This window comes from Danio rerio, chromosome 13 (assembly GCF_049306965.1).
Source record: "Danio rerio strain Tuebingen ecotype United States chromosome 13, GRCz12tu, whole genome shotgun sequence".
Classification (NCBI taxonomy): Eukaryota; Metazoa; Chordata; class Actinopteri; order Cypriniformes; family Danionidae; genus Danio; species Danio rerio.
The window spans coordinates 48,272,501-48,287,478 of NC_133188.1; the positions used below are offsets into that span (position 1 = coordinate 48,272,501).

At 37.6% G+C, this 14,978-nt stretch overlaps 1 long non-coding RNA gene across 1 annotated transcript; it reads right to left on the reverse strand.

Moving 5' to 3' along the window:
* Positions 1–491: 491 nt before the first annotated feature.
* Positions 492–14,515, reverse strand: LOC141377066 (uncharacterized). Its single transcript, XR_012388926.1, has 4 exons — positions 14,250–14,515; positions 4,444–4,541; positions 1,547–1,750; positions 492–1,463 (listed from the first exon to the last, which is right to left on the reverse strand). It is a non-coding gene; the product is annotated as an uncharacterized lncRNA (long non-coding RNA).
* Positions 14,516–14,978: the final 463 nt, after the last annotated feature.

A 14,978-nucleotide genomic window follows, 5' to 3' on the forward strand; every position in this document is an offset into this window, starting at 1 on the left:
GCTCTGATTTATGCAACAAGTCAAAAGTATTAAAAGGTTATAAATTTGCATCAAAGGAAGTCTAAAGATTTTAATAATTTGTTTTTTTTATATCTTAAGCTCACCAAGTTAAAAAAAAAAAAGTATATTTATTTATTTATTTTTCTTCGGCTAAGTCTCTGATTTATCAACTTAGTTCATCTAATAATTCACCTACAGCACATACCTTTGGACTGTGGGAAAATTGAAGTACCTGAAGGAAATCCACACCAACACAGCGGGGCGAACATGCAAACTCCACACAGAAATGCCAACTGACCCAGCTGGGACTCAAACCGGTGACCTTCTTGCTTGAGGTGACAGTGCTAACCACTGAACCACCGTGCCACCCTCTTTTTTAAATGAGTTTTTGAAAATATATTCCCGAGATGCTGAATTGTCAGTATCATTGCTCCAGTCTCCAGTGTGTAGATATGCTGTTCCTCTGAAATCTTCTATTCACTACTATATTTACAAAAGTTTTCACTTTATTCATTTATTTGTTTGTGCACTTATTTATTCATTCATTCATTAAGGGGCAAACACTGAATTTCTATATTGTTAAAAACACCAATTAAATATATTGGGAAAAAAACAATATTTAAGTTTTAATATTAACTGTAAAAACATAGATAAGGTTAAATGAAGGACTACTTTCAAATCCTCTCGTCTTATAAACAAGAAATCCAGTCAATATTACACTTCTAAAAGCTGGGATCAACCAAAATTTGGGAAAACCACATACACTCACTGGCCACTTTATTAGGTACACCTTTCTAGTGCAGGGTTGGACCCCCTTTTCCCTTCAGAACTGCCTATGCCTATCCCTTATGGCATAGATTCAACAAGGTACTGGAAATATTCCTCAGAGATTTTGGTCCATATTGACATATCACACAGTTGCTTCAAATTTTTCAGCTACACATCCGTGGTGTGAATTTCCAGTTCCACCACATTCCATAAGGTGCTCTATTGGATTGAGATCTGATGACTGCGGAGGCCATTTGAGCACAGTGAACTCATTGTCATGTTCAAGAAACCAGTTTGAGATGATTCACACTTTATGACATGGACCGTTATCCTGCTGAAAGTAGCTATCATAAGATGGGCACACTGTGGTCATAAAGGAATGGACATGGTCAGCAACAATACGGTTCCTACAATACGGTTTCTAATGTCGCAGCAGAAATCGAGACTCATCAGACCAGGCACCGTTTTTCCAATCTCCTACGGTCCATTTCTGGTAAGCCTGTGTGAATTGTCGCCTCAGTTTCCTGTTCTTAGCTGACAGAGGAGTGGCACCCGTTGTTGTCTTCTGCTGCTTGGACGTGTTGTGCGTTCAGAGATGCTCTTCTGCCTTTCTATCAGCTGGAACCAGTCTGGCCATTCTTTTCTGACCTCTGGCATTAAGGTTTGGAGCCTGCAATGCATCCTGCAAAAAAACTCTTCAGCGCATAGTGAGAACAGCTGAGAAGATCATTGGTGTCCCTCTCCCCTCCTTCCAGGACATTTACAGCACCAGTCTCACCTGTAAAGCCCTCAGCATAACAGCAGATCTCACCCACCCAATGCACAGCTTCTTTAGTCTGCTGCCATCAGGGAAGACACTGCATAGTCTCCAGGCCAGGACCAACAGACTGAAAGACAGCTTCATCCATCAGGCTGTCAGAAGGCTGAACTCTCTCCCAGCTCTGCCAACACTCCCCTCTCCCTCCCCATGCACCTTTGAACTCTGACACATATGAAAACACACAAACATACACACTTGCATCTGCACTGGTCACTTTATGCAACATTGGACTACCTCTCTATATATCATGACACTGTCACTTCATAATTCTCATGTTTACAAGCCTTTTTGCACTATATACTGTTCTATATATGCACAACTCTGGTTGCACTCATTGCCATATGCCCTTAATTGTCATTGTATTCACATTCTTCACAGACGAGCGGGCGCAGCCATTAGAATTATTTGAGACTTCCGGTCTCATTCACTTTCATTCATTCTTAGACATTAAAAACTGCTCGTTTCGCTGTTTGATGTTGCAAACTGATATTTCCTTATTATATTGCTCTACTTGGTCTGTATAGTCATGCAAACATTTGTTTGTAGAGCAAGTAGTTTGACCGTTTTCTGCCATTTATTATTCCTTGTCATTTCTCCCATATGAGCGAAGCAGTGGCGCAGTAGGTAGTGCTGTCACCTCTCAGCAAGAAGGTCGCTGGCTCGAACCTCAGCTCAGTTGGCATTTCTGTGTGGAGTTTGCATGTTTTCCCTGCGTTCGTGTGGGTTTTCTCCGGGTGCTCCGGTTTCCCCCACAGTCCAAAGACATGCTGCAGGTGAATTGGGTAGGCTAAATTGTCCGTAGTGTATGAGTGTCTAAGTGTTTAAGGTTGACAGGCCGGATAGAAGGTGTATTTATATTAAAAAAAAAAAAAAAAAAAAAGTCGTTATCATATGGACAAGTCTAAATGGAGGTACTTATTCCAAAGAGCCGACCCCGCAACCATACGGGATTAAGGCCAAAGAAGAAGAAGAAGAAGAAGAAGAAGTAGAAGAGTCATGTCTCCCATAGGCGACAGAATCAGTAGTTCTAAAACGCAGTAGAGTCTAAAAGCAGACGCACTTCCGCATTTTAGAATAAGGTCAAAAGTCATTGTATTGTATTGTTTACAAATTTTTCTTTTTGTATTTCTTAGACTACATTTTATGTATATATTTAGACTACATTTCATTTATATATTTAGATTACATTTTAGGTGTACATTTAGATTATATTTTGTGTATAATTGTAATTGTTGTAAATTCTTTCTTAAAACTCTACGTTTTGTATTAACATCATATGTTAGGCACCTATGGTCAGAGTATCATGATTTTGATTCTCTATATGTCCTGTACATGTGGTTGAATTGATAATAAAGCTGACTTTGACTTTAACAAAGCATTTGAGCCCACAGAACTGCCACTCACTGGATATTTTCACTTTTTTTTAAGACCATTGTTAGTAAAACCTAGAGATGGTTGTGCGTGAAAATCCCAGTAGATCAGCAGTTTCTGAAATACTCAAACCAGCCCGTCTGGCACCAGCAACCATGTCACATTAAAAGTGACTTAAATCACCTTCATTTCCCCATTCTGATGCTCAGTTTGAACTGCAGCAGATCGTCTCGACCATGTCTACAGCCTAAATGCATTGAGTTGCTGCCATGTGAATAGCTGATTAAAAATGTGCGTTAACAATCAGTTAATAATAATAAAGTGGAAGTGTGAGTGTGGAACGTACTATTAAATAAGAATCAGTTAAAGATGCTTGACTTTTTTTTTTTTAAAAGGCATTATTAAAAAATGTAAATGTTTTAAAATAGCTTTCAAATGCGTTTTTTAACACTACACATTTGGTCATTTTCCACCTAATCCAGTCTCTCTGGCTGATTTAAGGGTGTTAAAGCACCAGACAAACAAACAGAGAAATCCCTGCTCAACATATTGACTGTGTGGAACCGCAGTGAAATGAGAAGAGCCTTTCACTGCATTCAATAAACACAAATCTGTCTTAATGAAGAGCAAATGTCACTCTCAATCAACACCTCTTACTAACTGAGCCAATCTGCCACCACACATTAATGCTTTTGTTTTTACATTTTAAGCAAGTAAAGCACATCAGTGCTGGATAACACTGACCTGACGCCTACTGCACACTTTAATATAAATTGGTGTGTGCAACAGTATGCATTATACAACACAGAATGCTGAATACAATTGTGGCGATGCGGTTATTTGGTAGTAAAAGGGGACCTATTATGCAAAAATCACTTTAAGGAGTTTAAACGCAGTTGTGTGGCGAATAAAACCAGCTCCTAATGGTGAAAATCTGTTAATTTTATTATTCATAATCACACTTGATAAAAACAGTCTGCAGAAACACTTTGATTGACATTCTCCTTTTGTACGTGTCATCAGAGGGGGGAAAGCTCCGCCCACTCTTTCTCCCATATTAGCATAGGACGTTAGTGTTGTTGTTTAATTGGCCACTATGCTGACACACAGGCATTTGTTCCTTTCCACGCTAATAATATTTACACAACATATTATTGAGGAATAAGGACTATTTACAAGCAGTTTTTTGCACAACAAATAAATTTCTCCAGATGAGCTTCCCTCTTCCTTATATTGTCCATATGAGATTGAATCCCTTCACTTATCTGCTTCAGCAAAACCCCATTACAGAACAGATGTGTCTTTAATTATTTAACCATGTTATTGGTTTATCTCTGAGCGGTTCAAGAACAGACCTCACAGCACAAGGAAAGGTCAAGAGAGAGAGAGAGAGAGAGAGAGTGAGAGAGAGAAAGAGAGAGAGAGAGAGAGAGAGAGAGAGAGAGGGTTGGGACAATAATTGGGAGAAAAAGCAAGAGACTCACAAATGAACTTGGTTTCCCAGTGATGGGTTGCAGCTGGAAGGGCATCCACTGCGTAAAACTGCTGGATAAGTTGGCGGTTCATTCCGCTGTGGCGACCCCTGATAAGCCAAAGAGAAACTGAATGAATGAATGAATGAATGAATGAATGAATGAATGAATGAATTGATTAATATTTGAGCTGTCCATAAATGCACTCAGCCAGAGTAAAACATGGTTCACAATCACACACACACACAAATGTTTTGGCCAAATGTTGCTACATGAACAAATAAAGATTTTTAATTGTCATATAACTGATTTACATTACAATTTAACAGATTGGACTGGTTATGAGAAAAAAAAAAAAAACTCATTTGCTTTCGAATTTGTTTGGCTCTTAACATGTCTATTTCTTGAGGATCTTTTGGTCTACCTCACTTTGTCAGGCAGCTATATATATATATATATCGATATATACACACACACGCATATATATATATATATATATATATATATATATATATATATATATACACATATACATATATATACATATGCGTGTGTGTGTGTTTGTAAAAATGCCTAATATGCTTTATACGACAGTTAAACACAGCTGTTCATTTTCAGAAGTTAAGTTGATGCTTTCTTTACCTTGAAATAACATAAAATATATTTTGGTTATTCAATATGTGATGTGATATTTATCGATACATCACATTATTTTAGCATGCTATCACATATCTCAGTTTTCTTCAACATTGCACGGTTAAAGCCACAGATTAAATTACAGGAATTTAAGGGAACGCATTTCTAACAGCAGAAGATTAAGAGACATATGAGAGAGGTCAGCGTCGACACTAAAAGCCCAAGATTGATTGTTCATTTAAGACTCGGAGTGAACAAAGTGTGTATTAACAAGAGATGTAATTTCAGCTCGACTCTCAGAGATAATGAACGCAAATCACATCAGACACTCCTGCAGTTTCTCTTCCTACACACAGACATCAGACTAATACAAGGACGTCCACTGCTGACCATCTGCATCTGATTAGAAAAACACACTCATACAGATATGAACACACAAGCACACACTTACTGTATACAGCTATCTTTATGGGAACTTCCCATCCGACTAGGCACCTGGGGCCTGTTTCAGTAAGGAGGTTCAAACAACTCGGAGTTTAAACTTGAACTCTGAGTTGATTTACCGAAAGATTAAAAACTCAGTTTTCGGTTTCAGAATAGCTGATCTGAGCTGGGTCAATCAACTTTGAGTAGACCAACTCTGAGTTAAGTGCGCGCACCGTGACTATAAAAAGGCATTATCAATGGAGCGCAGATATTACGAGTGACCATGGCAACATCTTAAAATAGAGATCATTATTTCTTTCTCCGGCTGAATTTGACCTGCTCATGCAAAGTTATAGCAAATATGAGTGTATATATTTAAAAAGAAGCAACCATCAGTGAAACAGAGACAGTTAGCGTGGGAAAACAGCTGCTCAAGTTTATGCGTAATTTTTAATTTTAAGTATTTAAACATTTAAGTATAATAAAATAAGTAATGTAATGTGTGACGTTTACACTTTTTTACTTTTATACACGTTGATCAGTTTTGATAGATTTAACAGTGCACTTGTGTGTCTGCCTTTTTATTGATCAAGTGATAGAGGTTGATATAACATTAAGAAGGTAAGCAGTAATGAAATAATTTTTAGACAGAATAATAATCCCATTAATTTAGTAACAGTGCATGTCGAAGGTTAAGCTAATTATTTATGAAAAAAAGGACAAGCCTCGTACGTGACTTTGTTCTGTGTGTGACAAAAATGTAGGCAATAGCTGTGTTTCCATCTAAATACAGGCTTACATAAGTTTGTGCAAAACTGGAATAACGCCTAAAAATAAAGCAGCGTTTTTATCCAAAGAGTCGAAGAGAACACAATAGTCACTTCCTGATTAACTTGCGCCAAATATTAAGAGCAAAAACAGAATTTACTGTGGCAGAAAAGGCTGCGTCAATGATTTTTTATTTAATAAATTAAGGCTACTCCTCAGAAGACAATTGACACACAACGGACACGTGGGGGCGTTTGAAGCCAGACGCGGAGATCTTGACACGCTCCAGACGCTTGGAGGTAATTAATAATATACACTAATACTGAAACAGTCAAGGCATTTTAGAATAACTAAAACAACTTTTAAGATGTTCTGCAGTGTGCTCAGTCTGCTGGTTTGTCCATTCACACACATTTTCATCATTATCTCTAACAAACCTTTTTTTAATGCACATACTGTAATTTGTTAAGTGCACTTCGTAGTTTATGTGCATCTTATCAAATAAAAGTTTAACCTACTCAGTTACACTGTAAAAAGTCATTTTGTGGCCTTGTAGATTTTATTAATATTAATATGTACACTTTATTTAATGAAATTAATTTCCTGATTTTAGGGCATTTTTTCGCTTTGAAATTAATTAAAAAATGTCTGTAATAAAATCTAATTAATTTTATTATAAGAATTTAGCTGTTATTTTTTAAATAATTTCAAAAAGAGAAAATAAATTAAATCCAACGTGATAAATTTATTGAGTAGATATGGGGTATTATTTTTTACAGTGTATGTGCATGTTTTATTATGCGTATTTTCAAAAGTTATGTGAATCATGACGTTTCCATCAATCGTTTTCATGGGAATCTCCAAAATTAGCTCTAAAATAGGTGTGTGGAAACGTAAGGCTAATGCGAGAAATAAGCTTCATCTTTAAAAAAGGGGAGGAGACCGACAGAAACTCAGAGTTTAGAGGATAAAACCTGCTCCGGACCAGGTTAGATTCACAGAGTAAGTTACCACGGTAACTGACTCTGAGTTAAAGTTACCTTTCTTTCAGAAACAGGCTTGACTTACCCTGATTTCTTGAGTTTAACAAACCTGCCATTTTGAAACGGAAAACCCAGAGTTTCTCTCATTTCAGGGTTAAAATACTCTGAGTTTTCACTTAACCTCCTTTCTGAAACAGGCCCCTGATTGTTAAAATGATATAATAATAATAATAATAATAATAATAATAATAATAATAATAATAAACAAAAAATGCTAATTAATATGTCAATTGAATACCTTGATGTTTAGACAACGGATTGACATCTAACATTGGCATCAATAAAGCATGTTAAAAAAATGTAAAAATTACAGTTTAGTCCTGTAATAAATTTTGGACGCCAATATTTTATGTCAATTGGATGTAATTTTCACATCAATGTAGTCTACAAGGGGCAGCACGGTGGCTCAGCGGTTAGCACGGTCACCTTACAGCAAGAAGGTTGTTGATTAGAGTCCCAGCTGGGTAAGTTGGCATTTCTATGTTGAGTTTGCATGTTCTCTCAGTGGGTTTCATCCAGGTGCTCCGGTTTCCTTCAAAGACATGCAGTATTAAGTTAATAGTGTATGAATACCGCAGTGCATGTGTGTGTGTGTGTGTGAATGCGAGTGTGTATAGGTGTTTCGCAGAACTGGGTTATGACTGAAATGCTGGATGGTACAAAAGCTACGACAACTTTCTTTTCGGAATAGGAGCAGAAAGTGTGTGTGTGTGGGGGGGGGGGGTGTCACTGACAAGGACTGGGGGGTTTAGGAATGGATGGTGTTTGGTTTGTCGCAGACTAAAGTGAAGGTTGGGGGGGTTGTAGGGATTGTCATGGACGGAAGTTATCAGCAGGGTGGAGTGGTAGTTGTCTCAGATAGAAGTGGAGAGTAGGGAAGTCACGGATTTTGACTACACTCTCAGAAATAAAGGTACAGTAGCTGTCACTGGGGCAGTACCTTTTCAAAAGGTACATATTTGTACCTGAAGGGTCCACAATGGTTCCTCAAAGGTACATTTGGGCACTAATATACACCTTTGAGGTACTATTGTGGACTCTTTAGGTACAAATATGTATCTTTTGAAACGGTACTGCCCCAGTGACAGCTCCTGTACCTTTATTTCTGAGAGTGTAGGTTTGATTAGGCCCCCTAATAGTAATTAAATAGAATCATCCTAACTCCCCCACCCCCAAGCGGCACCCCTGCCGGAAGGGTATCCTTTGCGTAAAAACATATGCTGGAATAGTTGGCGGTTCATTCCACTGTGGCAACCCCTGATAATAAGGGACTAAGCTGAAGGAAAATGAATGATTGAATGAATATAGTTCACATATTGTAAGGATATAAAATCCAGTCTAAATTTATAAATCGAACCTTTCAGATTAGGGCTGCACATTAATTGGATAAAATGTGTCATGGAGGAAACTTAAGAGCGGGAGGGTGGGGTGGTGTCGTGGACGAAGAGGGTTGGGGAGTTGCCAGCGAAGAGGGTTGGGGAGTCGCGGAAGAAAGTGAAGAGCGGGGTTGCATGCGAGGAGAGCGATCGGTAAAATGAGGTGCCAGATCAGATGTTTCAGAGATTTCCAGCTCGTTCCGGCACAAAATAAGCCCTGCTGAAACAATATATTGTGATAAATATATTAAAGATATATATAAATATATATTAAAATAAATAAATATTTTCTTATAATTATAATACTTTCGTTCATCATTCAATTTCCTTCGGCTTAGTCCCTTATATCAGGGGTCACCATGGTGGAATAAACCGACGACTATTCCAGAATATGTTTGTGCAGCGGATGCTCTTCTATCCGCTACCAATATTAAAAAACATCCATACACACTCCCATTCTCACACATACACTTTGGCCAATTTAGCTCATTCAATTCACCTTTAACACGTCTTAGGAACGTGGGGAAAACCGGAGGACCCTGAGGAAACCCTTTTTTTTTGTTTTTTTTGTACAAACTGTATATTCTATCCCCTTCCCCTAAAATCAACCCTCAAATGAAACAATCTGCATTGTTACATTGTCAAAATACACTGTGCGAAATCTACAAAAAAAAACTAAGGACCACATGTCCCCACAAGTATAGAAATTCCAGTGAATTTTTCCCTAGTGGAGACATTTCCCCACAACATGAGGAATAGAAGATACACACGCACTCTCTCTCTCCCTCTCACAAACACGCACTCTCACTCACTCCATTAATCCAGTGGTAATTTGCCTTCACTTGCGACCAGCCTGAACAAATTGTTCTGTCTCAGGAAAACATTTGCAAGAAGCGCAAGAGAAACATGAGGCTAATTGTGAGAGAGGAGCATTAGGACGCAGCGGGACGCCTGTTACCGGATGCTGTAGAGAATCTGCCCGGATTACAATCGCATAACACCGGCCAAACGCTGCCCGACAAAGGAGGATCAGGATCTGAGTGGATTACAACTGGACACCACGGCCCTCAAATCACCACAATATCCCATCAAGATAAGACTTCATAGGGATTTAGGATCTGAGCGCGCTCACACTAAGTCCACACCAATGCACAATAACATTCTGGCAATACTTACACGTTCTAGTCTTTATCTGTATGCTACTCTGCTATGTTCAACACAAAGCCAATGGTCTGTGCATGCATTTGGCCAGCTGGGACTAGTGTGGTACGTATGCATTATTGCTCTTTTGTTGATTTTTGATTGCTTCAATTTTCTGAGATGAATTTAATCATTTTTAAGAATTGATTTAAAAAGAAAAAAACACTTCACCTATTACGAACACCCTCTTTTCTATTCATAAAAAAATAATTGCTCTGGTTTTCGAACACTTTGATTTCTATTATATTTGATATTTCTTTTAATGGAGTATTTGCACACAGACTTTTAATTTCAGCCTGCCTGCCCCAGCGCTTCTGGTCTTTTCATTATAAAATTGCCATGTTTAAAAACTGTTTTAAAGTCTGATTTCTTTAAAAATCAGTGATCTTTACTCCCTGATAGATATACGATATAAAGTGGGTCTCAGATCGAACAAGACACACTGCATTAAATTCCATTTCCCCCAGCCATCTCTTTAAAATATGACCGTTTATTTTACCCCAGTGATTTCAGTGGAGTTTCTGTGCTCGCTTGCTGATCCTGACTGCGCTACAGTTCACAGTGTCTTTCATCTCGTTTTACACTTGAACAAATAAATGGATGCTTAGCCCCGATTTTGACTTCCCAAAAGGTTTTGAAAAACTGCTAATTTCCTTTAAAGACTAGGTGAGCAAAATAAATACATTTTCTACCACACTAAAGGCTTCTTTTCTCATTATGTAGATAGACATATTACATGTCACTTGTCGCATGTGTTTGGTTGTGAGACATAGTTTGGACAAAGTTGTCGGCAACTCTTTTCAATACTTCCAATCTACCCCAATCTATAGTCATCCGAAAACATCCATGACACGACTACTTTGAAAATCATGCAGTCCAAGTTCGGTTTAAGAATGTATTGTAAATACATTACAACATTAATGCTGTACAAGAAAACTTATGAAATTGATTAAGCTTTCACCGAAAGTTTATCATCGTCTAAAAAAACAGTAGCTGTTCAAATAGCACACTGAAAAAAGAAAATCTCTGGTGCTCTATGACCATCACCTCATCTATCTTTGATTCTGTCTTTGTTTTTATTTAAAAAATAAATAATGCAGCACTTTCATATACTATCTTCTGCTTTGTTTATATATACACATTCGTAAAAATTATACACACATATGCATATATACACACACACACATACAATACATCCAGAAAGTATTCTTAGCGCTTGACTCTTTCCACATTTTTTTATGTTGCAGCCTTATTCCAAAATGGATTGAATCGGTTTATTTCCTTACAATTCTACACACAATATCCCATAATGACAATGTAAAAAAAAAAACAGTTTTTGAAATTGTTGCAAATTTAAAAAAGAAAAAAAAAAAAAACTGAAAAATCAAACAAAGCACCAAATATTTTTAACTCAACCATTGGGCTTTTTAGAGTGTATGTAAATCACATTTCAATAATAACATGACAAATCATATAAAATAATGTGGTATTATACAATCATATTTTTAAAAAATCTAATCAAAATCAGTTTTGTGCCAACCTCGCCAGATTCTTGTTCTACATGTTCAACCACTGTGCTTATTTTCATATCACATTATTGTTTAATTTTTTTTAAATAGCATGCTAAATTATGGAAATACAATGTTCTTTACAGTACAGTCACATTAGAAAAAATCATTTTAAATCTAATTGCCAACTCTACCAGTTGTGCATGGCCTTGTTCTACACCCCCAGTCTGCCAACTTTGGTATACTATTCGATCGCCCGAAACCCAGTCCATAGTAAAGTTCCTAACCCAGTGTAGCAGTCGATTCTGTTCCCTTCTGGAATTCAAGTTCCCCCTCTAAGAAGCGTGTCCACTAACAGCACACCCAAACATAACTGGATGTAAGGAAAGCAAAAAGGGACAAAAGTGTTGGCAATGATTTCATGTCTTGCAATGTCAAAGTAGCGTAATAAAATTAATCTAACACTCCTATTACATATTTTTTGTGGTTCTTGTTTGTATTCTTAGCTTTTGTTTTAATCTCTTGAGCTTATGCACCCTAGTTTAATATTGCGCATAGGCCTGCAGTTATGTTAGTCCTTTTTATTTTCAAGTTCGTAAAAAAATATGTACTTTTGGAACCACTTTGCTTTCTGTACATAAAGTTGGGTTTAGGTGTGTCTGCATACTCTGTTAGCGGACACACTTCGTAGAGGGGGAACTGGAATTCTAAAAGGAATTGGCGACAAATTGCCACCACAGTCACTGCTTTGTGCAATGATGATGTTCATATTCATAAAAAGTCACTTAGGTTAGCGTTAATTTACCTGAATTTATTTTTATATATATTTTAAACAGGGGTTACTGTGAACTGCCACGTTTAGAACGATTTACATATACGTAAATCGCTATCGTTACAACTAACAATAAGGGAGAGTGAGAGGAATGTACTATTTTTCATAAAAACTATTTTAAAGGTTAATGCTTTAGACTGAAATACTGTTTTACTATGGTAACTGACACACAAGTGTGACCTGCGTCAAAGACTCTAGAATACTCCCTTAAAGGGGCTTAGCCTGTGTTCAATATCAGTTGGTATTTTGTACAAAGAACTATAAAACAATTATAGCATATTGATACTTTTGATCCCTTCATTAGGGACAAACGTAACATGCTCATAAGTAACCAACAATACAAAATAAAATGATTATTTTTATTAATGGCAATGGGCAATAACTTGATAAAACATCTAAAAGGAAACACAGCAAACTCTTATGTGAAAGTGAAAAATAAATACAGATATTAGCAGTGGTAGTCTACTTTCCTTTGTCCTGACAGGAACTTATGTAAAATCCATTTATACCGGATTTAATTTAAACTGGAAATTAATTGCTAATGTAAGGCCTTTATATAGCACTTACCTGTAGATTGAGTCTTACTCTGATCAATTTTGGCTTTGTTCAGTTACTTTTATCACCGCTTGCATATGGTAAGAACTCAGTTAGGGCTGTTTATCTTTAGGCAGGCAAATTAAAGTGATTTGTTACATCAACAATTGTTTTAATCAAACTAATAACTGCAATGAAGGTGTGGGAGGAACCAACTTAGGCTACAAAGCACAACAGATTAATCAAATCCACAGTGGCGTAGCGGACGGGCCCGCAGGGCACGCACCGCGGGGGGGCCCCGCGTGATTAGGGGGCCCCACGTCGTCGCGATTTTTAATAATTGAAAATCCAGGAACCGCAATAATCAAACTCTTGGGAACAACTGTGGTCGGAACCAAAGTTTACAGGTCTGTGTTCTCTGAACTCCGCTCAAGCGGTGGACTACTTCATTCTGATTGCTTGCCGCCGAACCACGTCATAGCCAATGAAGACGCGCCGCTGTTTCTTGCCGCCGGTTCTCGTTAAAAAAATTAATGACTTCTGGCTACCTTGACGCTCTCGCCACTTTCGGTTTGTGATCGCTCCTCAGTTTGTGAAGGATTCCCCGCGTTGTCACGCCACCCCGCCTCCTTTCCCCGCTCCTCAATTTGTGACATAGATATATACACTAGATATCGCATAGGGACCCTGAGCATGCGTCTATAGCGCCGCCACATTGGTACAGTGCTCCCAGGACAAATGTCATTCAACCGCACTAGTCAAGACAGTGTTATTACGTGAAGATGCTGGACTTTAGCGCTGTCTACCGGTGTAGAAACGAGCAAACAAAGAAAACAAAGCACAAAGGCAGAACATTTCATAGGATTAAGTTTTTGACGTTTATGTATGTTTTGAAATTTGTGCTAAACAGGTCACGTTATTGATAATAATAGCTATAGTCACTTACTGCATTCACCATAAGGCAAAGTAGCACCAACTCGCACTAAACACTCGGTTTATGCTAGTTTTGTTGAATAAATCAGCAAACAATGCAAAAGAAATATGACAAAGAGATGCTGCGCTGCCAGAAACTTGTATTATTGTTGGCTAGCGAAAGAGTTGTTCATAACGGAGATTCATTCACAAACGAATCGCTCCCTCCGTCAGTATGAGAAGTAAAAGCAGGAGAGGAGCTGTGTTTCAGGACATGATTAGATCAAATTTAACAGGGAGAGTGAATAGTACATTTCCATACACACAAACACAAGCTTTTTGTCAGGAATGCCCGTGCGATAAGTGATCCATCAATGTAGAAAAGTGATGTCAAATAAAAATTTTCATAATTAAATACAAAATGCATACTAACATCCAGGAAAACTCCCGATCACAGATATATGTGTATGTGTATATCTCCCACCCCACCCCCCGCCTTCAACTGGGGGCCCCGTCGGTGACCCCTGCAGGGGGGCCTCCGCATTTTGCGCTACGCCACTGCAAATCCACTGATAATACTCACGCAAATCTTCGTGCTGTTGAGCTCATGGAATCCCTCCAAAATGACACCACTTCCTGAGGGACGACGTCATTAATGATTTGGCTGTTAATTTGTTTTAATTATAAATATAAATAATTATATAGGGTGTCCAAACTCGGTCGTGTCTTACAAAGTTTAGTCCCAGCCCCAATCTGACACACCTGGCCTTGCTAATCAAGCTCGAACTAGGCTTCTAGAAAATCCGTGCAGGTGTGCTGAAGTCTGCAGGACGCCGGCCCTCCAAGACCGAGTTTGGGCACTCCTGGTGAAAAGGATGAACATTGAAAGCTATACAAAGGTCGACAACAAACATAGCATTTTAATTAAAGTTAAAATAAGTATATTTATAAATTGTACACTTCCCATGATAAGTCAGCATAACAAAACAAGACTAAAAAACATAAAATATTAATATTAAAAAAGTAGGTCATAAAAAAAGAATTGCCTGTTCATTATTGCAATGTTAAAGGATAATAATCTGTACAAAAATTGACATGACTGTCCAAAAGCAAAGAAGTTAAATACAGCGATCATAAAATTCCTTAACTTTACAAGACTTTTCCAGAACTTTCAAGCACATTTTCAAGACTTAATGTTTCATGTCTACATATAATAATAAGATCATTATTAAAATAAATTCATTATTAAATAAATAAAAATAATTTATTAATAATAAATAATAAGAAAATCAATGGTGTTCAAATTAATTAC